Source organism: Erinaceus europaeus, chromosome 13, assembly GCF_950295315.1.
Source record: "Erinaceus europaeus chromosome 13, mEriEur2.1, whole genome shotgun sequence".
Classification (NCBI taxonomy): Eukaryota; Metazoa; Chordata; class Mammalia; order Eulipotyphla; family Erinaceidae; genus Erinaceus; species Erinaceus europaeus.
In genome coordinates this window covers 76356569-76381063 of record NC_080174.1, presented here as the reverse complement: position 1 = coordinate 76381063, position 24495 = coordinate 76356569, and the positions used below count along the sequence as shown (strand labels likewise).

At 42.5% G+C, this 24495-nt stretch overlaps 1 protein-coding gene across 7 annotated transcripts in view; it reads left to right on the top strand.

Moving 5' to 3' along the window:
- Positions 1 to 24495, top strand: part of DAB1 (DAB adaptor protein 1) — a 1538943-nt gene that overhangs the window by 1007067 nt on the left and 507381 nt on the right. Inside the window, exon 1 of one of the 7 annotated variants that reach the window (XM_060206271.1) lies at positions 9052 to 9171. The exons of the other annotated variants lie outside the window; for them this stretch is intronic. The gene's annotated coding sequence lies outside the window, so the exon portion shown is untranslated. Of the gene's footprint in view, positions 1 to 9051; positions 9172 to 24495 lie in introns of those variants that run through there. 7 annotated transcript variants of the gene reach the window in all.

Sequence of the window (24495 nt, the reverse complement as noted above, 5' to 3'; positions counted from 1 at the left end):
CCCAAATTAAATTATAGTCACCTCTTTGGTGTCACCACTAGGACCCCTTATTGACTGGCCTGCTAAAGGCAGAAAATCCTACCGTTTCCAGAAGATGTGATCAGAGCACACGCTGCTAGAAGCTTCTCAGTCCGCCATCTTCCTGGAACCCAGATGTACAAACTATTGTATTTTACTGTCAACTGTAAACTATTAATCACCCAATGCATAAATTAAAGAAAAAAGAAAATAAAGGGTGAGAGACAGGCAGAGAGGGAGAGAAAATGAGAGAGATACCACAGCACTGCTCCACTGCTCAGGAAATTTGCCCTGTGCAAATGTTTCTCTGTAGTGAGTGGAGCCTGCAACCTGGGTTCTAACTGATGATAAAGTGTACATTCTACCAGATGAGCTATTTACTTGCTCCCAGATCCATCTGCTTCTGTGTCAAATTTATTACATTTCAAAATCTTGAACATAGCAAACAAAATCATTTAGAATTTGATTAGCAGGAGTCGGGCAGTGGTGCAGTGGGTTAAGCACACATGGTGCAAAGTGCAAGGACCTGCCTAAAGATCCCGGTTCAAGCTCCTGGCTCCCACCTGCAGGGGAGTCACTTCACAGGTGGTGAGGCAGGTCTGCAGGTGTCCATTTTTCTCTCCCCTTCTCTGTCTTCCTCTCCTCTCTCCATTTCTTTCTGTCCTATCCAACAACGACACCAGTAACAACAGCAATAAGAACTGCAACAATGAAACAAGGGCAACAAAAGGGAATAAATAAATATTTTTAAAAAAAGAATTTGGTTAATGACTTCTAGGAGTTAGCTACAGATACTTTCTGAGAAAAATCTCTTCTATGCTTCTGTATATTTCTATTTTTCTAATATTTTATTTTTAAGAGAGCTGCAGAGAGAGAGAGAGAGAGAGAGAGAAACACCAGAGCACTGGTCAGCTCTGGCTTATGGTGGTGCGTGGGCTTGAACCTGCAACTTTTGGAGCTTCAGCCATGAGAGTCTGCTTGTATAACCACTATGCTATCTCCCCTGCCCTGTATTTCTATTTTTCTTGGCCTGAAATACTGTTCCCCACTTTATATAGTCACAGCTGTCTTTCAAGACTATCTTGGTTCCTACATGAAGTCTTCTGAACATCTACCCTGGGTTAAATGCACAATTCAATGTGCTCCTTCACACTTTCATAATATTTATTGCAATGAAGTCTGGTGATATCTTTCCTTCACATGTCTATAATTGTTTGAAAGCAATTTTTTTTTGCCTTTTGTTTTTGTCCCTTACCTAGCACTATGAAATTAGAGGAAATTATCAGTGTGTTTTTAAAATGAAATAATAGATTCTGAGTGTGAACATGAACTTGAACTGGAAGCATACATACCAGGAGTTGGGTGGTAGCACACAGGGTTAAGTGCACATAGTATGAAGCACGCATAGTACAAAGAACACATAGCAGGAAGTGCAAGGACCTATGCAGGACTCCAGTTCAAGCCCCCAGCTCTCCACCTGCAAGGGGGCTCACCTCACAAGTGATGAAGCAGGTCTGTAGTTGTCTTTCTTTCTCTCCCCCTCTCTATCTTCACTTCTTCTCTTAGTTTCTCTCTGTCCTGTCAAATAAAAAGAAAAAAAATGGCTGCCAGAAACAGTGTATTTGTAATGCAGGCCTAACTCCCAGCAATAATCCTGGAAGGGCGAAAAAAAAAAGCATATATACTTACTTTCGGTATTAATCTTTGAAATTTTGTGCATTCTACATTTTAGTATACTCTAAACACATTTTTCTCATAACCTTAGGGGAAATATTCCTACTGAGCATTATTAAAATTTATATTAATTCGTGAAATTTATATGGATAGAAATAGTAGCATATTTCTGGAGTATGCAAGCACTGCAAACTAATATAAAATATAATAATTTGTGTTTGTTCTTACAGAGCTTATAGCATAAATAAATTTTATTAAACTCCACTCATTGAGAGGTATATTTGAAACAATTATAGGAGCAAGCAGACTTTAGAATAATATAGAATATCCTCTTTATTTCTTCCTTTTCCTTTCTTTTTTTTTGGGGGGGGGTAGTTTGACTACTTGGGTTTATTTATTTTTCTGACATTAATTTCACTTTTGCTTCAGTTATGAGCCAAGTATGTCTTAACACTTAAAGAGCTTACGCCATTGAGAATCTTATGTATAGGGATAAATTATATAAAATTCATAAAGCTTCTTTCAGTTTTCTTTATTTGTAGTGCTGGAGCCTTGTTCATGTGTAATTTCACCACTCAGGACAACTTTTTCATTCTTTTTATTTTAGAGAGAGAGAGAGAAGAAACCAAAGCACCATTCTACCATATGTGGAACTTCTCCTGGTGTTACATATGGTATTCCAATATGGCTCAAACTCAGGTCCTTATGTATGTTAAGGCATACACTCTACTGGATGAGATATCTTCTGACCACAATAAAACTCCTTTTTCATCCTACCCATCCCCCCTTTTTTTAGTGATTTATTAATGAATGACCAACAAGATTGTGGGATAAGAGGGATACAGTTCCCACCACCAGAATTTCAGATCCCATCCCCTCCATTGGAAGCTTCCCTATTTTTTATCCCTCTGGGAATATATGCCAAAGAAATTTATAGGGTTCAGAATGTGGGACGTCTGGCTTCTGTAATTGCTTCTCCATTGGACATGGGTATTGACAGATCCATATCCCCAGCCTGTTTCTATCTTTCCCTAGTAGGGCAGGGCTCTGGGGAAATGGGGTTCCAGGACACATTAGTGATGTCATCTGCCCAGGTAAGTCAGGTTGGTATCATGGTAAATTGTTTAATAGTTAGGAACCTAATATAGCATATGAGATTTGGTGTCTTCATGTTAGAAGAAGCTAGGAAGTCTATTTTAGGTATATTCCAAGGCATCCTATGTTTTTTTAATTTAATTGACTCTGAGTTCCTAAAAGTCAAGAATTACTTCAAATTAGCCATGATTATTTTAATTGCCTAGAATAATTGACTTTATGTATAGAATGGCCACTATACGGAGTCTGGCGATAGCAACGGGTTAAACTCACATGGCGCGAAGTGCAAGGTCCTGCCTAAGGATTCTGGTTCAAACTTCCAGCTCCCCACATGTAGGGGAGTCGCTTCACAGGCGGCGAAGCAGGTCTGCAGATGTCTTTCTCTCCCCCTCTCTGTCTCCCTTCCTCTCTCCATTTCTCTCTGTCCTCTTTAACAACGACAACATCGATTACAACAACAATAATAACTACAGCAACAATAAAAAAAACAAGGGCAACAAAAGGGAAAATAAATAAATAAAATATTTAAAAAATTTTTAAAATAAAAATAGAATGGACGCTAAAAATATCCCTTGATTTATAAGGAAGTAAGGCCAAATTCTACTTAGTAGGTTGTCTTTCTTACCATGTATGTGGCCCAGGTTCAAGCCTCAGATAGAAGAGGTGGTGGTGCTAAGTACCATTCTCCAGAGGTAGTTTCTATATATTTTTTCCCTTTTGTTGCCCTTTTTTATTGTTGTTGTAGTTATTGTTGTTGTTGTCTTTGTTGGATAGGACAGAGAGAAATGGAGAGAGGAAGGGAAGACAGAGAGGGGGAGAGAAATAGACACCTGCAGATCTGCTTCACAGGCTGCAAAGCAATTCCCCTGCAGGTGGGAAGCCAGGGGCTCTGACCAGGTTTCTTGGCGCTGGTCCTTGTGCTTCTTCATGCTACATGTGCTTAACCCACTGTGCTACCGCCTGACTGCCTCCAGAGGAAGTTTCAGTGCTATGGTGTCACTCCCTTGTTCTGTTTTTCTCAATGAATCAAAAAGCAGTGCCAGGAGTGGTGAAATGATGCCTTTAGGAGACACAGGATCCATAAAGTAAAGAATAAATAAGATTATCTGTTTAGATTTTATTCTGGAAAGAGAGTCAGTGTTGATGGGGTGACTTAGTGCTAGCCATGTTCAGTATATTAATTCATTTAAGGATATTATCACTCTCAAGGAACATGTTTCCTTAACACATGTATTGTGTTGAATGAATTGAGGATTTTGAAGTGCAGAAAGGATGATAATGTATCAGAAAATGACTCAGACCCAGCAGATTCCAAAGTCCACATTCTTGACTGCACACACCATTAATAGTACCTCTTTCAGTGTGCCATCATAAATGTTACATGAGTTAATGTAGAGAGAGAATGCAGAATGATTGTTAGAGCATAATAAGCAGTATTTGCTGGATTTAAAATTTCTCAAAATATGGAAGCCAGATGGTGGCACACCCACTTAAGCGCACATATTAGCATGTGCAAGGACCTGGGTTTGAGCTCCCATTCCCCACCTGCAGGGGGAATACCCTTCATGAGAGATGAAACATGTCTGCAGGTGTTTATCTTTTTCTCTAACTCTCTATCTTCCCTCCCCTCTCAATTCCTCACTGTCCTGTCAAATAAAAATAGAAAGAGAAAATTTAAAAAAGGAAATAAAAATGGACACAGAGAACAGTGGATTCATTGTGCCAGCCCTGAGCCCAAGCAATACCACTGGTAGCAATAAATAAATAAATAAATAGATAAATAAATAAATAAATAAATTTCTCATAATAGATGGTAAAGTCATGTTTGTCTCAGGAAATAATGATTTATAAGGCAGTGACACATTGATATAGCCTCTTACCTCTCAGAGGTAGGTGTTTGCACATCACTCCCACTACTGACCCAAGACTCTACACTGTCCTGAGCAGGATACCCAACACCTTTCCTTCACCTTCCCCCCGTCCAGAGTCTTTTGCTTTGCTATAGTACACCATGCCCAGCCCAAGCTCCACACTAGGTCTTCATTTTCTTCCCTTGCTTCTAAATTACTACCAATAAGTGAGATCATATGGTCTTACTTCTTCCCCATTTCATTTATCTCATTGAACGTGATTTCCTTCAAGTCCCCTGCAGCCCTGCTTCACCACTTGGGAAACTCTCCACCTCCAGGTGGTGACTGGGGGCTTGAACCCAGGTCCTTGTGCACTATGATACCTGTGCTCAACCAAGTGTGCCACCACCCGGCCCCTAAAAGTGTTTCTTCTCCCCCACCCCATCCTTACCAATATGGCTGTTTCCATCCTTTGTGATATATGCCATTCTCACAGGTGTAAAGTAATAAATAGCTCATTATTGTCTTTATTTGCATTCATCTGATAATCGGTGACTTTGAGCATTAAATGAAGAAAGGAGAGTCTTTTCAACAAATGTTGCTGGGAAAGTTGGGTTGAAACATCTAGAAGAGTGAATCTGGAGCACCACAGATCAACACACACACATACATACACACACACACACACACACACACACACACACACACAGAGCAAATGGATCAAAGATTTGGATGTTAAGCCATAAATAAGAAAATATATAGAAGACAACTTTGGTAAAACACTCCAGGATGTTTGCTTCAGAAATATCTTTGAAGCATCAAGTACAACAGCAAGGAAAACAAAAACAAACCAACGGGGCTGCTTCAAACTAGTAAGTTTCTGTGCAGCAAAGGAAATCATCACCTTCTCCCTACTGATTGGGAGATGTTTATATGCCACTTATCAGACAAAGGCTAAAAACCATTATATATAAGGAACTCACAAAACTCAGTAACAGAAATAAAAACCCTATTAAAAATGGGAAGAAGGCATGAATAGAATGAATAGGGAGAGTATGGGTCCTGGAAAGGATGGCAGAGCACCTGGGGGGGGTATATTGTTATGTGGCAAATGAGAAATATTATGCATGTACAAACTATTGTATTTACTGTTGACTGTAAAACATTAATCCCCAATAAAGATAAAAAAGGAAAAAAAATTAAAAAAAAGAATTTTCAATGAACAGATTATTCAGATAATCAGCAGACAAAATTGTTCAGAGTCACTGTTTTCTCTCTCTCTCTCTCTTTCTCTCTCTCTCTCTCTGTAAGACTGGTGCTTCATGTCTGCATGATTCCACTAGCCCTGGTACTCTCTTTTCCATTTCTTTTTCTTTTCTTTTATACCAGAATACTGGTCAGCTCTGGTTTATGGTGTTGGGGATTAAGCCTAGGACTTTAGGGCCTTAGGCATGGGAATCTTTTTGCATAACAGCTCAGCTATCTCTTTTTTTTTTTTTTCTTTTCTTTTTTAATTTGAGATAAAAGAAGATAGTTCCATAGTACCTGTGATGCATGATGCTCACGCATGGTGCTAGGGGCTCAAACCCAAGTCCTTGCATATGGCAGTGTGTGTGTGTGTGTGTGTGTGTGTGTGTGTGCCAGATGAATTAGCTGTGGCCCACCCTCATTTATAACACTCAATACAAATAATTTTGCTATTTAAAAGAGAAAAATTCTGACTTGTAGTTTAACATGTTTAGCATAATACCTTAAGAAATTTCTTTTTAAAATACATTAACTTATTGGGTGGGGGAAGAGCGAGAGAGAAGCATAGCATCTCTCTGGCATATGTAATATGGGAAATCAAACAGGATTGCATTCTTGAGAGTCCAATGCTTTCTCCACTGTGCCACCTCCTAGGCTGCTTAAGATAGTTCTTTAAGGTTTTGTTTAGTCTAGTTCTTTTGGATAAGTTGGGTGGAGTAAAAATCTATATATACTTTCTTCCAATTTGGAGTTGGTAATATCTACAGCTTGTGGCTCCTTTTACTCGTCTAGTTTTCAGAAGAGACCTTGCTCAACATTGAATATAAAGATCATTTTACATGAATGTGACCCATTTTTTTTTTGCCAATTTTGTGTCCAGCATTCCATTTGGCTATCTGCAATTACAAGAACTATTGAAAAAAAAAATTGCAGAAGGGAATTTAAGGCAATCACTTAATCACTTTAGCAGGCAGGGCCTTAATTGTATGTAAATAGTTCTAGTGTTCTTTAGCTTACTTAGAAGCACTGAGAAACTTTAGAATGGTTTTTGGTTGTTGCTTGTGAAAAGTAGTTGTTAGACCTACACCCCATCCCTAAGATGGACTGCTGTCCCAAATAATAGAAGTGAATAACACGTATGTACATTCCCTTTTCCACTATCAACCATGTCTTCTCTGATTTACCCAGGGCCCCTGCTTTCTGACTTGTGGTGTCTGACTCTAGAAACAAAAAAAAAAAAAAAAAAAAGAAAGAAAGAAAGAAAAAAAAGAAAGGAAAAGAAAGAAAGAAAGAAAAAAGCAAAGGTCTGGTGTTTTCTTTTGGTTTAAGTTGCCTGCTGACCCTGGACTTCCTAATTAAACAAATTTTAAGTGTTCCCTAGGAACTTTTTCTATCGTCTAGAACTCTGGAAATGTTGGACAAATCTGTACTGGCTCCAGCCTTGGCATCTATTGTCATTTATGCCAGCCAGCCTCAGAAATAAAGTAAAAAGCAATAGGCACAAGTTGGTCACCTCTCTTTCTCAGTTTGTTGGGAGTTTCCTCTGATCAACTTTCCTCCCAGGAATGCATCCTGCAGATGACCTCAGACTTTTTTTTTCTTGATTCTGTGTAAATTGCTATCTTTTCAGGAAGTGTATGACACTTTCCGTTTGCTCAGCCTTCATTTGTACAGAAGCTGTTATTACAGAATAAGTTTAATGGGTCGTGAATTTTGTGGAGAAAGGGAGGGTCTCTGGATGACTTTGTATGTACCAGCCATGGGCCACAAGGAATACATTAGGCTAAATATTTTTAGCCCATTGACTCTGGAGGTAATAGCCCTAAATGCTTCATTAAATTTTCATGGGTGAGTGACAGAAGCTATGAGGGAAAAACAAAACCAAAATCCACCACATTAGTTTTATTATAACACAGCTGGAGGACAGGAGTATGGACCTTTAAAAAATTTTAAAAACTTTAAAAGAAAAACTTTTCAAGTAACTGTTACCAGCTTCTCCCTTCCCTGTTCCACGCTCTGCTCCAATGGGGCAGCATTTGACTCTTTTGCTTTCCACATCTGGCATTCTGGTTCTAGAGACCTGGTATTATTCTGGTTCTGGAGACCTGGTATTATGACAGTCATCTACTGGAGTTGAATCTAGTCTCAGGCTAGACGCATTTTCAGATCAAGACAAGACATATTTTGCATGATTTGTAAACTAGGAGCAGAAGTTGTAAGCAATGCATTAAATACTGGCTGATTCTGATAAGAAGACTGTCTACTCCAGAACCTTCTAAGAATTCGAGTGGTCATCAACAAGGACATGATTACCCTCAGTGACAGGAGTCCCTCTCCAGGTCTTTTGAAAAAGTGGCAGAGTCAAGCTTCTCCCCCTCTACCCAACTTTGCTTGGGAAGCCAGGGTGGAGACTAAGAGCTGCAGCGGGATTGGCCACTGGAAACTAGCGCCCCCTCCTGCAAAAGGGACTGGGGGCAACCCACCCTAGGCAGAACCTCTCCTGTTTATGCGCACTGGGCAGTCTTTCTGTGTTTTCTGTGTGCATATGTCTCGAGGTTTGGATTAGAGTAGCTCCTAGAGAAAAACACGAGAGAGAGAGGCTGGTCAGGAACTGCTACTACTACCGCAGTTGCGGGTGGTTGTGGTAATGGTGGTGAGAACACTGGATACTTTGTACAACCAGAGTCTGGCCGGAGCTTTCGCTCGCACTCACCCTTCCCCCCTCCCCGCCGGCGCGGCAGGGGCGGGGACCCCTGGCTCTCAGCTCGGCTCTCCCCGCCGCCCCGGGATGGGGAGTGAGCGCTAGGGCTCCGGAGGCGCGACTGCGAACCGCGGCGCCCCCGCTCGCTCGCTCTTCCTCCTCCACGTCGCCACCGCGACTCGACTAAGCTCTCGGAACGCGCTCGGGCGGCACAGAGAGAGCCCTGGAGGGAGCGGGAGCGCGAGCCTGGAGGCCGGGGCGAGGAGGCGCACGGCGGGCGGCCAGGCAGCAGCGGCGGCAGCGGAGCGAGCAGGTGTGCGGGCGCAGGACGCGGGGCGCGGGGCTCGCGGCCGCGGGAGGAGGCGGGTCCGTTCGGGGTGTGTGTGTACGAGGGGGGTGGCGGTCTCCTCCCTCTGCTTTGACGTGGGCCCGTGCCTCCCGGGGGGCGGAGGATGGACTCAGCTCCGTGCTCGCCGGGGCTTCCCCGAGCTTGAGAGCTAGCCGGAGTGCCGCCACCCGCCGGGCATGGGGAGCCGCTTTCTGGGCGGCCGCCACCGCGTAGGAGGATGTTCGAGGGGCGCGGAGGTGAGCTCGGCGGGGTGTGTGTGTTGGTGGTGGTGGGGGTGGTGGCGGCGGCCCGGGAGTTCTGCCCCGGCAGGTGTCCGGAGGGGACTTGGCACCCGGACCTCCGGGTGGCTTCGCAGGGGCCCCGCCGGGCTGGGTGGAGAGCTGCCGGGGCGTCCCTCTCGGGAGTTTGGCAAGCGGTGCCGTGGGGGATGGTGACTGCAGTTTTCCGCCTGCTCCCTCTACTTGCTGGGGAAGGGGGGGGGCGAGTAAGGTACCTTCTGCTTCTTCCCTCACCAGCCCCATCCCCAGTGTCCCTGCTGAGCGCGCCCCTTTCTCTCGAACCCTTCTTGCCCAAGCCATTCCACTCTTGCCGGGACCCTCTGCTCTCTCCTCCCGCCAGCGGTCCCCGCAGTATCCGCATTCCAGGAGCTTTCAAAACCTGCTCAGTGATTCCCCAACCCTTCTTCCTCGCTAGCTGCGCCCCCACACCAAACCTCTTTTTTTTCTGACATAGAGGAATCCGTGGTTTCCTTTTTCTCCTTTTTTTTTTTTTTCTCCCTTCGTCTTCCTCCAGAGCACTGTCCATCACTACTAGCATATGGTAGTGCCAGGGATTGAACCTGAGACCTCTGAACCTCAGGTCTGAAAGTCTGTTATCTGTATCTCTGGGCTGTTACTTCAGGTCCTCCTGGCTTACACTTTCCTACTCCACAGGCAGCGCTGCAGTTCTGTCCGGACTTGACCCCAAACCTGATCTAGTCTATGCATCCCAAACCTTTCACAAACACTGTCATATTCCTTAGACAGCCCCCTTCCCCCGCCCTGGGCCTCCCCAACCTCCCCCCAGCCCCAGCTTCCCTTAGGGTGATCTCGGTGCTCTGCTGCTTGTTCCCCACACCACCACCCCGCCCCCCCCACCCCCCCAGCCTGGCCCCTCTCCTCTGGGCATTGAAAGCGAAGCTCAGCCTGGACTGCAGAACCCCCCTTATTATTCTCCCTTAGCTGCTGGGGGAAACTTTACCATTCCCTGGGCCCGGTTTATAAAGGAGGTTGTCTCTACCAGGGAGACAACCCTGGATGGAGTCAGGGAGGCAGAGTTGGTGGAGGAGGAGGGATGCGGGGGAGGAGAGATGGTGTCTTGGCGTGGGAAAGGAGCGGATGGATGCGTGTCGAAAGTCTCTTTGAGAACCACCGTGGCACGGCTGTGGCCGCGTCTCCCCCGGGGCCCGCTCTGTCCCGCCGAGTGTTATTGTGACCCCTGCTGGGGGGAGGGCGCCTCTGTTCTCTGTACTTTGGGGGGAAAAGTCTCTCCCGGTTTGTTTTTCTTTCTTTTTCTCTTTTCTTTTCGTTCTTTTAATTAATTTGTTGGTTGACGCTGATTAACTGGTCAGCGGAGGAGGAGGGGGCGAGAAAGCTGCCTGTCGAGGCCACTGGCTCCCGCATCCCTTCCTTCCAGCCCCGGCAGGGTAGACTGTTCATTTCACTCGGAGTAAAAGATCCACCACCCCCACCCCCACCCCCGTGCAGCATCACACAAGTCTTCATTGTTGCGGGTCTGCCTGGGCACTTCCGCTCGGGCTGGGAGAGTACGGAGGAATGGGGTGTGGGGGTGGGGAGAAGGGGGTTCTCGGCAGTCACACTTTGGCTCTCTCCCGGTACTCCCCTGGCTGCTGGGGGTAGGGCGGAGTGGAGGGCGGCGGTGCGCTCCCGCAAGTGGCGGCGAGGGCGGGGTGCAGGCCCGCGTGGGTAGGTGCTGCGTGCGCCCGTGGGTGCGCGGTGGGGTGCTGGCGCGCACCGGGGCTTAGCTCCCCCGGAAAGAGGTGCGAGTGGAGAGCCTGCATACGGGCGTGCGCCTGCCTTACCCAGCCGAGGAAGTAAATGGGTGGGCTGGTCCTGCTCGCGGCAGGACGGGTGCCACTACCATCCAGCTTCTAGCTTGCCGGAGGGGATCAGAGCAGCAATCCGCGGCCGCTTTTCCTTCCCGTCCGCTCCTCTCCTGCTGGCCCATTTCCATGCACTTTCACAATGTTGAATAAAGCCTTTGTAGGGGGTTCCTTTGACACTTCATAGCACTTAACATGTTTTCAAGTAATCATATAAATTAAAGGTGGCTTACATGGAGAACCCCCTAATTATCCGGTTCACGTTTGTACATTTAGGTGTCAATTATAGGCCTTTGGGAAATTCATGAAATTATAAACCTTCCCCTCCCCCTGAATTAGCACCCATTGTTTTTATTATCTGAATGATGAGTGATTCTGGGTGGAACCCTGGATTGCTCCAGCAAGAAGATAGGTGGGGGTGGGGTAGGAGGAAGGGGAGGTTGGCTGGAGTAGAAATGCTCTCCACCCCCATTCCCTGTCCCCCCAAAAAGGCTTGCTTACAATTCTGGAATCTGAAAGGGATCTAAGATTTTTCTTGATTTCCTGTTGAGAAGGGCCACCTAATCAAAGCCGTGTAAAAGTCAACTTCTAAGCAATCAGAAATTGTCTGCTCATGTCCTTGATTGAAACCCTAGCATTCAAATGGAATATTATAGAACTCTCAGAAATGGCTTTTGAAGCGCTATTGTTCTTTTCCATACACAGAGGCCCTTTTAAAGGTTTAGGAAGTTCAAAATGTAATGATTTGAAAGACTGACATTGTAACTATTTGGCAACGCTGGGAGGCTCAGCAGGAATGAAAGAAGAGGCCAAGGTGGGAAGTGCAAATGTGTTATCACTATCTTCTTGGGAACTGTGCCACTATCAAGTGAGAATCAGATATATAAGTCAAGTTGGCAATTAAATCTCTTCCTGAAACAGATTTAGATGATTTTTAGTAGGTTTCTTTTCTTTCTTTTTTTTTTTTTTTCTTTTTGTCTTTTGGTGGTTTGCTTAGCTTAAAGTCTGAATAGACTTATCTGAAACATTTGATCTTGTTCTTTGTATTCAACAATAAAATCTGAATAAAAATTACTTATTGTTGATGAAGCTCATCTCACAAGCTGTTTCACAGTATGTTTCATTTGCAAGACTCACCATTGTGTGAGGCTGCAGGGAAGAGATGCTATCACTTATTGTTCATTTTCTCTTCCCCAGGCCAGACAGGAATATGCTGCTTCACTCCCCTCTCCCCTCCAAAGTAATTTTTTTCTTAAATGGATGGGTGTTTGGTTTGTTTTGGTACCGAATAGTAGCCTTCTTAAAAAAAAATGCATTGATAGATTTCAGAGGCCTGGAGGCACCCTGCAGGGGGATAATGCATCTAATTGGGGCAGCATTTCATTTTGATAATTCACTCAAGTCAAACATTTTGTTTTTGCAAGGATTAAATCCTTGCAAACTAAGAAAGCAAGAAGAATCACAGTTTATGCCTGTCACATGGCACTTTGAAAAACTTGCATACATTGAAGGCTGTTGCCAGAAATGCCTACTGTTATTTAGGACTTACTGTGACAAAGAGTGTTCACTTGTTCAGTGAAAGGATGAATCCCTTAACCTATAGAGTCTAAGTTTCGTCATTTGCAAATAGGAACAAGATTACCCACCTTGTGGATTTGGATTAGTTTCCCAGGGAAAACCTACTCACTGGGTACTTGCCACATTGTAGGATTTTAGGAGACTTGTAACTCTTGAGAATGACAGATTCTTGGAAGAGGATTGCCTTCCTACTGGATGGTCGGGGTTGAATCCAACTACTTCCTCACTTTGTCATGTTTGGCAAAATCACTGCTCATATTAATAACATTAGGAATAATTAACCTTTATGAAGTACTAAGTCAACCACCTTTTTAAATAGTTTGATTCAATTTACTTAATCTCTAAATTCTAGGAAATGACTACCTGTATTCTCATTCCTATTGAATAAAAAAGGTAACTTGACACAGAGAGAATTGATAACTGGCCCAGGATCACAGAGCAAATAAGTTATAGAGCTCAGATTTAAGTCTGAACATTAAGGTTCTAGGATCTGTCTAACCCCTGTGTTATGTAACCTGTGAACAAGGAGGTGATCCAAGCTATCTCCCAGGATGGTTATCAAATTTGATGGTGTCAGGGGGGTGGTAATGTAATAGACTTCCTATAGAAGCATGCTAGAGTTTATTCTCAACTTCATGTTAATAACACAGCATGCTTTTTTTTTCTTCACTATTGGAGTTGTAAGTACTTTGACTATTGTGACATCATAACAGATATTGATTAGTGTTAGTTCACATCTGTCTACTCATAAAATATGAATTAATTAGGCATGCAAAGTTTGTGTTACTGTTGTTGCTTATCTGCTGTGGCAAGTACACTGTCTTAAAATTAAAAATCTGTATAACAGGTGGTTGGACATCAATGCTGAGTGACCTGGGTTCAGATATCGTGTCTGCAAGTTCTACCAGTTGTATGGATTCAGCAGCTGATCTAACTTCACTGTGCTTGAGTTTTTCCTATAATCGTAGTACCTGCCACGTGAGATTGTTGTGAGGAGGATAGGAGTCAACACAGAGTGCTTGGAGCTGTACTTAACACGTGAGGAGAGTTTACTCTCAATGTTATCCTTCAAGTGGGAAATCCCTCACCCTGGAAAACAGAAACCTTACCATTTGCTATCATTCTGCTGAGACTGAAGTAACTTGGGAAGTGGCATCCAGTAGGAAAGAAAACTCCTGTGGTTTGTGTTATGCTAATCAAAACTAGCATTGAACTCCGTCTCTGAAATGTGTATCAAGAAAGGAACCTATGCTAAAAAAAATCAAGTCAGTTAATCAGGAACACATCCCTTAGGTCGGAGAGAATATGATCAGCTTCCTTTTTTCTGTGAGATGCTCTTTCTGTTCTCCTTCCATTAACTTCTCAGATATAGGAAGGTTTTGGTTCAGGAATCATAAAACTCCTCTGGCTTCTATTTCATAAAATATGCAGCATATTCTGTTGGAAAGAAATTGCCAGCTTGCTTTTATTATTATTATTTTGCTTTATTCGAACCGACATATAACCAATCTGCGGTGCCAGTGGGGGATTCTCATAAAGAAAAGGAAAACAGAAATAAAATGCTGCTGAGTAGAAGAACTTGCAGATAAAAAATGATTTTTAAAAAAGTTTTGTCTGGGAAATGAGTCGGACAGTAACACAGCGGGGTTAAGCACATGCGGCACAAAGCGCAAGGATGGGATTAGGGATCCTGGTTGGAGCCCTGGCTCCCCACCTGCAGGGCAATCATTTCACTGGCAGTGAAGCAGGTCTCCAGGTGTCTATCTTTCTCTCCCCATCTCTGTCTTCTCCTCCTCTCTCCATTTCTTTCTGTCCTATCCAACAATAACCACATCAATAACCACAACAATAAAAAACAAGGGCAATGAAAGGGAATAAGTAAGTAAATATATTTTTTTAAAGTTTTATCTGGGAAAAGATGTTCAGGCTAGGAAATAAAACATGAGAGGTTCTTCTCAGATTTTTCTGATTAGGCCAGAACGAACCTAAATCACCTGCGTGTGTGGTGAGTGTATAAAATCGCCAACCCTATGGGTTGGCCCCCAGCTTCAATATCAGCGTCTGACTCTATGAACCAATTTCCCTGTTGCTCAACTGAACTCGCGATCTACCAGTTCACTATCCAGCACTTAATGCTCTTTCTCTTCCTGTGTTCCTCGTGGCTTCTGTCTCCGTGTTTGTCTGCTTTTCATTTGTTATGTCTGCTTGTTTCTATTGTTTGTGCCACAATTGACACCAGTGACTGAGAAATTATGAATATGCATTGAGCATCTCTGGGAAATTGAGGAAGTGAACTTAGGTCCTGCACATTTATAAATTTCTTAGTTGAAGGAAATGTGACTTTGCTTTCCGGCAATGTCTGAAAACAGTAGATGCTCAAATTTCCATCTAAAGAAACTAATTTCTGTTCAGCTGAGTTGATTTAAATGTGTGCCATCTCACGTGGTTTATTAAGTTCACGTGGATAAAAAGATTAGGAAATTCAGCTGGGCGGTGGTGTACTTGGTTGAGAACACGTTACGGTGCCCAACTGCATGGGGGAAGTTTCACAACTGGTGAATCAGTGCTGTGGGTGTCTCTTTTTTGTCTCTCTTGTCTTCCCATTTTCTCTTGATTTCTGTTTCTATGAATGAATAAGCATTTTGAAAATATTTGGAAAATAATTGTTTTTCATAGACATTGTGATAAGCAATTTTGAAATTTATTTTTCTTGCACCTATTTTTATACTATTGTTGTGAAGATGAATGTTAATAATCATCTGCTGAAAATCACTTTTTTTTTCTTTTTAATTGGATAGAAACAGAGAAATTGAGAGGGGATGGGAAGTTAGAGAGGTAGAGAGATAGAGAGATACCTGCAGCCCTGCTACGACACTGAATCTTTCCCCCTGCAGGGGACCAGAGGCTTGAACCTGGGTCTTTGTACACCATACTATGAATACTTAACTAAGTGGGCCACCGCGTGGCCCCTTCATTTATTTCTGTGTTTACCTGACATCTGGAATCAGTCATAGCAATCACTTATCTAATATATTCTATAAAATCATTGTTTTTGTTTATTTATGTATGCACTTTTAATTATCTTTTTTTTTTTTTTTTTTTTTTTTTACTGTATGGAAACAGCCAGAAGTTGAGAGGGAAGGATGCTATCTAGGGATAGAGAAAAACACCTACAGCCTTGCTTCACCACTTGCATAGCTTTCTCCTGCAGAAGGGAGTTGGGGGCTCAAACCCTGGTCCTTGCACATTGTGACAGGTGTGCGCTCAACCACTTATGAAGCTCTCCCCCTCAGATGGAAACCAGAGTCTTGAGTCCATGTTCTCTCACATGGTAACATTTATGCTGTACCATCAGAGTGAGCTACCACAGAGTCCCAGACTTTTGCTAGTAGTGCTGAGAAGAGTAGTAAAATCCCAGGAGACAGCAGGATGAGAGTGGACTTTGAGCATGAATATTCACAAACAAATAATGTAAATAGTACACAGAACCAAACCTTTGTGGTTGCCTAATATTGTACATGACTATAATGATTCCATGTGAGTTGCTTGCCTAGAATTTGAGGAATTTTCATTTTGAGCGATTTTATGTGCTTGTTCATAAAATTCCTAAATATAGAATACAACCATTTAGACTTACTCAACTTAAATGAGAAGTGCCACTAGTCCAATTGTGAATGAAGTAAAAAAAAAAATGGGCCAACCATCTGCTGGATCTGTGCTTTGGTATGTATTGTTAGAATATAGTTCCAATGAATGCATAAAGGTTACTGTAATTTATTCCTTTGGGAAGCTGAATAGATTCATAGACCACATTGGAGTTGGATTCTTGCCATCCTCCTACCATCAAACTTCTTCATTTTAATGTAGTTGAATTTATCAATCTTTTATTTTATGGTTAGTACTTTTTATATCTTGTTTAAAGAAAGCTTTTTTTTTTTGAACCCTGATGTTAAAGATAGTCTCCTGTATTATCTCCTAAAAGCCTCACTGCTTTATCTTTCATATTTAATTTCTATAATCTGTGTGGAGTGGTGTGTGTATGTGTATGTATCTGTGTGAGGAGGTTTGGGATAGGAATATATTCTAACTTTTCTTTGGGGGAAAAAGTCATCCTGTTGGGAGTCGGGCTGTAGCGCAGTGGGTTAAGCGCAGGTGGCGCAAAGCACAAGAACCGGCATAAGGATCCCGGTTCAAACCCCGGCTCCCCACCTGCAGGGGAGTCACTTCACAGGCGGTGAAGCAGGTCTGCAGGTGTCTATCTTTCTCTCCTCTTCTCTGTCTTCCCCTCCTCTCTCCATTTCTCTCTGTCCTATCCAACAACGACAACAACAATAATAACTACAACAATAAAACAACAAGGGCAACAAAAGGGAATAAATAAATAAATAAATAAATATAAAAAAATATATATATATAAAATAAAATTAAAAAAAAAAAAAAGTCATCCTGTTACTTGGGGTCAGATTCTAGGCTTATATTTTGTCTACTCTTTTGCCCAAACTATACTTATTTAATCTTGTAACTTTATAATAAGCTTTGGTATTTCACAGGGCATGCCCCACTAATAGTTTTCAGAAGTATGTTGACTTTTCTTGGTGGTTTGTCTTCCATATATATTCCATCTATTAGTGTTACACACACACACACACACACACACACACACACACAGAGAGAGAGACACACACACACACCTTGAGATTTGCTTGTAGTTTAACTGAATTTACATTTCAGGAAAAAACAATGTCATTATGATAGTGATTCCTTTTATTATATTTATTCCCTTTTGTTGCCTTTGTTGTTTTTTTATTGTTGTAGTTATTGTTGTTATTGATGTTGTTGTTGGATAGGACAGAGAGAAGTGGAGAGAGGAAAGGAAGACAGTGAGGGGGAGAGAAAGGTAGACACCTACAGACCTGCTTCACCACCTGTGAAGCACCCCCCACACACACACACACACACACACAGGTGAGGAGCCAGGGGCTCGAACCAGAATCCTTATGCTGGTATGGAAAAATTTCTTCTATGATTTATTTGAATATTATGGAAAAATTTCTGCCATAATTTATTTGAATATGATGGAAATTTTTCTACTATAATTTATTTGAATATGTTCTCCACTCTTTTCTTCAGAGATCTCAATAACTCTGATGTTTGTCTTTCTGATGAAGCCTGCTATTCCCTAGACAAATGCTTAATTTTTCCTAAACTGTTCCTCTCCAAGAATTTAAAAATTTCAGAGTGTGGTGGTTGTGTCTTCTAGTGTTGATATTCTCTCCTCCACCTAGTTAAGTCTACTTCTGAAGCCTCTTACCTCAACTGCATTCAAAGTGTTCTTTAGGCCCTGCAGTTCTGTTTAAAGCCCCTCCCCCGTACTTTATAATTCTCTAGTAAAATGATCACTGAGCTCTTGAATCTTTAGTACCTTGATTTGATTTTATAATGAGTTTTCTTAACTATCTCTGCAATTTTTTCTAGAACTGTGTCTGTCTGGTCATTTAGGGTTTCTGTCATTTCTGCCTGTGTGTTTCTCAGTTTCCACATTTAGTGTGACTTTCATTATTATGCCAGCAGGAGGCACTGTGGCTCAGGTATTTGATTTCCCTGCTTATATATCTCGGTGGAGCAGGGGAGATTATATTCTGTGTCACCCGGCCAGTTTAGTGTTTTTGATGTCAGTATGAGGTCTCCCTGCTGTTGTTCTAGTCTCTTGGGGCAGGGGAGGGCTTACAGAATTGGAGAATTATTTTCTCTTTAGTGTTCAAAGACAAAGTAAGCTTTATGGTCCCCAAGATTCCCTGCCTTCCTTCTTTGGCCATGTGCTGTTTTTTTAAGTACTGAAGTGGTACCTGGTGCCACTGAATACAGCTTCTTAGGCTGTTTCCTGCAGCCAGCTGCCTTTGGGACTCTAGGCCGTTCCCCACCCCCATGCAAATGCCCGTCGAGGCAAGTAGCCCCCCAGAGGCAAGAAATGTTTTTTTTTAAGCTGATAAAGTTTAGCCCACAGAGGCAGATATGACCCCCTCAGGCCTTCCCTTAGCAACACACTGGTTCTTGTTATTTGCTTGCATGTTTCTCCATGTTTGTTCCAGTTTCTTTTTTTAAAATGCCTGTATGATATATGTTTCTGTTCACCCCACACCCTTGATACTATAGTCATTTAGTTAAAAAGAAAAGGGGAAATTGTTGTATGCTTTACATTGGGTTCTAGTTCTCCCCCGCCAAGATAATTAGATCAGTCCTGTTAATTTCGCGGGCCGCATGGCCCCGCCCCTAGGGACCCCGCCAGAGTTTCAGAGTGCCAGAGTCCAGAGTTAGAGGGTTCCAGAGTTGGAGAGGGTTCCTGAGTTCCAGAGTAAGAGAGAGTGCTTGCGCCGTCTCAAAGAGACAGCAGAGTTCTGTTTGGTGATTAGTCTGTCTTAGTTTATGAATTGTTGTTCCTGAATAAAGAAATACAGCTTCCCTGCCCAGCTGTTGCCTCCACATCTCTGTTACCTGCCCGTGAAGCTACCCCGGCCAGCAAGAGCCTTACGAAATATTAACAACAGTTTCCCTTACTACTGATCAGGCATTCTTGTACCCACTTGTGGCTAAGTGAGTTACTTAAGTCATAGTTGTGGGAGAGGTGAGAGTTTATCCTGAGTCACCAGGTTGGTTTAGTGTTTTTTTGTTTGTTTGTTAATTTATTATTTATTTAATAATGATCGGCAAGACGATAGCATAAGAGGGGTACAATTCCACACAATTCCCACCACGAGAGTTCTGTATCACATTCCCCTCCGTTGGAAGCATTCCTGTTCTTTATCCCTCTGAGAGTATGGACCAAAGATCTTTGCAGAAGGTGGAAAGTCTGGCTTCTGTAATTGCTTCTTCACTGGACATGGATGTTGACGGGTCGATCCACACTCACAGCCTTTTTCTCTTTCCCTAGTGGGGCAGGGTTTTGGAGAGGTGGGGTTCCAAGGTACATTGATGAGGTCTTCTGCCCAGGGAAGTCAGGTTGGTGTCATAGTAGCATCTACAACTTGGTGACTGAAAAGCGTTAAGACATAAAGTAGAACAAATTGTTTAATAGTCAGAAACTTAAAGGTAAGAATATAGCAGATGAGATTTGTGGTCTCCCTTTTAGATAAAGCTATTAGAGGTATATTCCACGGGGCCTATGACTTTACTAAGTTTTGTCTGAGCTTGACACCTAACATGCAGGTGGGCTAAAGGTCTGTCTGGGGAGGTGGTGTCAGTATTGGAAATAAGACTAGAAATCTGGATCTGGGCAGAGAGTAGCTCCCACATATGGTTACAGCTAGGAACATTTTAGACTATATTCATTGCAGGACCTGTCTTCCTCAAGTGGCAGAATATGTTGACCCAACTGCCTGTCACATAATAGGGCAGTTTACTACTGTTGGTCCACATTGAGGGCAAGGGCCTGTAGAGGCCCACTAGAGGGTCCATTATGTTGTTTCTAATGGAGATGACCAGTGACAGTGGAGAGAGGGATCTGTTAGAGGTCTAGGCCCATCATGTCTATGTGGGAATTCCAGGATTCCCTGAGTTGGGCCCCGGATGATGGGTGGCCTGGTAGTGACCAAAAGAGCCATCATTAAAGTGTGGCAGTCTCTTGCCCTTATTCAGCTTTTGTGGTCCTTACTTTCATAGTCAGACAAGGTTATCCTTGGAATGATTGAGGGACGTGGCATAGGAAATATGTGAGGAGGGCAGTGTTTTTAATGTCAGTGTAGTGTCTCCTTGTAGTTGTTCCAGCCTCTGTGTGAGGTAAAAACATTGGAAACTTAAGAAGGCACAGTTGTAAATTGGTGAGTTTGGGGAGAGTTTTTAAAAAGTAGTTGTTGGAGGTCAGGCAGTAGCTCAGTGGGTTAAGCACACATGGCACAAAGCGCAAGGACCAGTGTGAAGATCCCTGTTCAAGGCCCCCAGCTCTCTACCTGCAGGTGGTTGCTTCACAAGCAGTGTGAAGCAACTTTCTCTCCTCCTCTCTGTCTTCCCCTCCTCTCTCCATTTTCTTTCTGTCCTGTCCAACAAAAACGACATCGACGGCAATAATAATAATAACCACAACAATGATAGAACAACAAGGGCAACAAAAGGGTGAAAAAAAGCCTCCAGGAGCAGTGGATTTGTGGTATAGGCACTGAGACCCTGAAATATAACCCTGGAGGCAAAAAGTTGTTGATTTAACTCAGACCCACAAGTGGTGTATTCCATCTGCTCATCTTCCAATTTGGCTCCAGCTGTTACTGAGTGCAGCTTTTCAGTCCTGGGATTCTCTCCCTCCTTTTACATCCATGAGCCGCACGTGTCTGAAGAAATCCTGGTCTTATTCTGTTGATTTTTCAGGTGTTTTTTGCTGCTTTTTCTAGTTGATGGGGAGAACACAGTGAGCATGCTATTACTCCACAGCCCTGCCTCTGGAAATCCTCTCCTAATTTTCTTAAGGAATCCACTTTCATAAGATTTCCATTATAGCTTTGTAGGTGATCTTTTGAACATTCTATTTAAAAATGGTGTTTTCTAATTATATGTTAATTTTTAATATTTTCCACCTGTATTATTTTAGATGGTGAAATGTTCTGATTAGAGGAGAAAAAGTGGTACTTTCTAAGAGCTTGTAAAGATCTAGTGGCTTTACACTTTGAGAAAACCTTCCAGGCAAGTGCTGTTGATACCATCCCTGCTGACAAGAGTTTCACCGACTAATGGTGCAGGAGACGTCCACTGTCTCTGAGGACCAATGGAAATGAAATGAAGGAGTGAGGACTGAGACTAGTGAGGGGTGATCAAACCAGTAGCATCCAGTCAACTTATTAAATTAATAAAGCTTAGTTAGTTTGTTTTTGAATAACCTGGTTTCTCTGTAGGGTGAGGGACAGGTTGTTCTCAGATGGCACAGTCTTCTGCTAGTTAGACTCCCTGCCCAACATGAATAATCTGAGACTGGACCTGAGGTCTTGCTCCTGATACACTGTTCTGGTATTTGGGGTAGGTAGCTGTGATTCATTTTGCCACTTTTGCTATATCTCAGGTCACTCAATATTATTTCCACTATCAGATGAGGAACCATCAGTCTGGGGAATGAAAGGATGCATCCAAATCATCAAACTGAGCTAGTATAGAAATCCAGGTCTCCACATACTTGTATCGGTATTCTTTTCTGATCACAATGTTGTCCTGACTCTCAGATATATTATACGACATTACAGAGGGAAACGGAAGCATTTTTTTCACTCAAGGAAACACTATTCCGCATAAAAATGTTAACAAATTTTTGCAAGAGGGAATAATGGAAATAATGTCACACTGTGACCCATTGAGTGACTGTAAGTTGTAAATTGCTGGTTTTCTTACCCTCTCTGTTATTCAGTGTGTCTGTCTGTCTTTCAAATTCCTTATGATATTTATTCATTAAGTTCCTTTTACTCAAATATTTGTTTTAGGACCTGGAATAGATATTTATTTATTTATTTCAAAAAGTCATCTCTAGTCCATCAGTGTTAATAAAGTTTCAAATCGTTTCTCTCCTTACTAAGTAGTGTTGCTCTTTTTTTAAAAAAAATATTTATTTATTCCCTTTTGTTGTCCTTGTTGTTTTATTGTTGTTGTTATTGATGTCGTCGTTGTTGGATAGGACAGAGAGAAATGGAGAGAGGAGGGGAAGACAGAGACGGGGAGAGAAAGATAGACACCTACAGACCTGCTTCACCGCCTGTGAAGCGACTCCCCTGCAGGTGGGGAGCTGGGGGCTCCAACTGGGATCCTTATGCTGGTCCTTGCGCTTTGCGCCACGTGTGCTTAAGCCGCTGTGCTTCCACCCGACTCCCAAGTAGTGTTGCTCTTTTCCCCTCTCTTACAACCTTGTAGTTTCTGAAAGGAAGACAATCCATAGTCTGCTAGTTTAGGTTGATATGAAAGGATGACCTTGTAGAAAACAAGGTGAAAGGAAGGAAAATCAGACCATTTTGTTTGTCTGTTAACACTATACACTATTCCTTTGCTGTCTTTGGGGTCATATGAATTAGATCATGGAAGATTCTGTAGCCATTGACTGTGCCAAGTATGTGTAAATGGAGAGGAAAGTTCTGGTGTTTTTTGTTTGTTTGTTTTTATTGATTTATTGTAGGATGGGGGGGGCTACAGTTCCACAGAATTCTTACCACCAGTGTTCCATATCCTGTCCCCTGCATTGGAAGTTTTCCTAATCTTCATCTCCCTGAGGGTATGGACCCAGGATGATTATGGGGTGTTGGCAGGTGGATCCATACCCCCAGCTTGTTTCTATCTTTCCCTAGTGGGATGGGGCTCTGGGGAGGTGGGGTTCTAGCACACTTTGGTGATCTCGTCTACCCGGGGAAGTCTGGTAGGAATCATGGTAGCATCTGCAACGTGGTGGCTGAAAAAGCATTAAGATATAAAGCAGAATAAATTGTTTAATAATTAGGAACCTAAAGGTAAGAATATAGCAAATGAGATTTGGGGTCTTTATTTTGGAAAAAGCTAGGAATTCTATTTTAGGTATATTCTAAGGGGCCCATGACTTCACTGATGTTTTCCTGAGCCTGACAGCTAACATGCAGGTGGGCCAAAAGTACTGTCTGGGGAGCTGGTGTCAGAGTTGGGAATAAGACTAGAAAGCTGGATCAAGGAAGAGAGTAGCTCCCAAATATGGGAAGAGTATATAAAAACTATTAACTGTAGATCCCATCGATCTAATCTGGTCCCATATTAAGCACAGGGGCTTGTGTAACCTCTGCATTCCTGTAGGTCTGAGCTTACATTCTATGGTCATAACTAGGAACATTCTAGGCTGCACTCATTTCAGGACTCAACTTCCTCTAGTGACAGAGTATGTTACCCAGTCTCCCTTCAGAGATTGGGGCAGTCCCTACCATTGTTGTTCCACATTGAGGACAAGGTCCTGGAAAGGCCTACAAGTGGGTCCACAATGCTGTTCCTGATAGTGATGACCAGTGATGGTGTAGAGAGGGATCTGTTAGAGGTCTAGGTCCATCGTATCTAAGCATCTAAGCAACCATAATTATCATGACTATGAAGGAAAGAGACTGAAAAGAAAAGGGTCTGCAAGTGGGCTGACCTCATGCTCTCTCCCTCCCCCCTCCATCCCTCCTACACACACACACACACACACACACACACACACACACACACACACACACACACACACACACACACACCTTTGATGTTTTTCTCTGTTTGTCTTTCCCTAACATGTGTGTCCTTCTTAGGTTTTTTTGATTCCTAGTCTCCATTAAGCACCATATCTCATTATTTCTCTAATTGTTCTGCTCTATATCTGTAACTGTGAATCCCTCTGAAAACTGAGAATTTCTTAAAGATACTTTCAGCTTGTCTTTCTTGCCATATATGCTTGATTTTTCAGAAAGTTCACATGAAATACTTGTTACTCTTTGTTTTTAAAGTATACCATAGTTCCTTTGCAGTGAGTGAAAATGTATTCCCTTAGTGAACTCTTTTTGAATCTAAGAGAGTAAAATAAGGACTTTATGTTGTAGTTTTAAAATAAAATATTTCCTTTTGGAATACTTTTCCTTAGTCCCTTTCATTCTAAAACTGTATAGTTTCTGTGTTGTCTTGTTCTTTCTCTTTGTCTCTCTCCCTCTTTTCTATTCCTTCCTTTTCCATCATAGTTTTTTTTTTTTTTAATTAAATCAAATGAGTTGCATGGAATCAGCAAGGTAAGACTTAACAATTTGAAGGTCTGTAGTTTGATTTTTACATGACTACTAGAATGCACTTTATTCTCTTTTTTCAGTGGGCTATTTCAGTGAAGGGAAGTACTTGGGGAATAGTCAGGAGGTGAACTTTGCAATCTTGTCAAATCCCATAG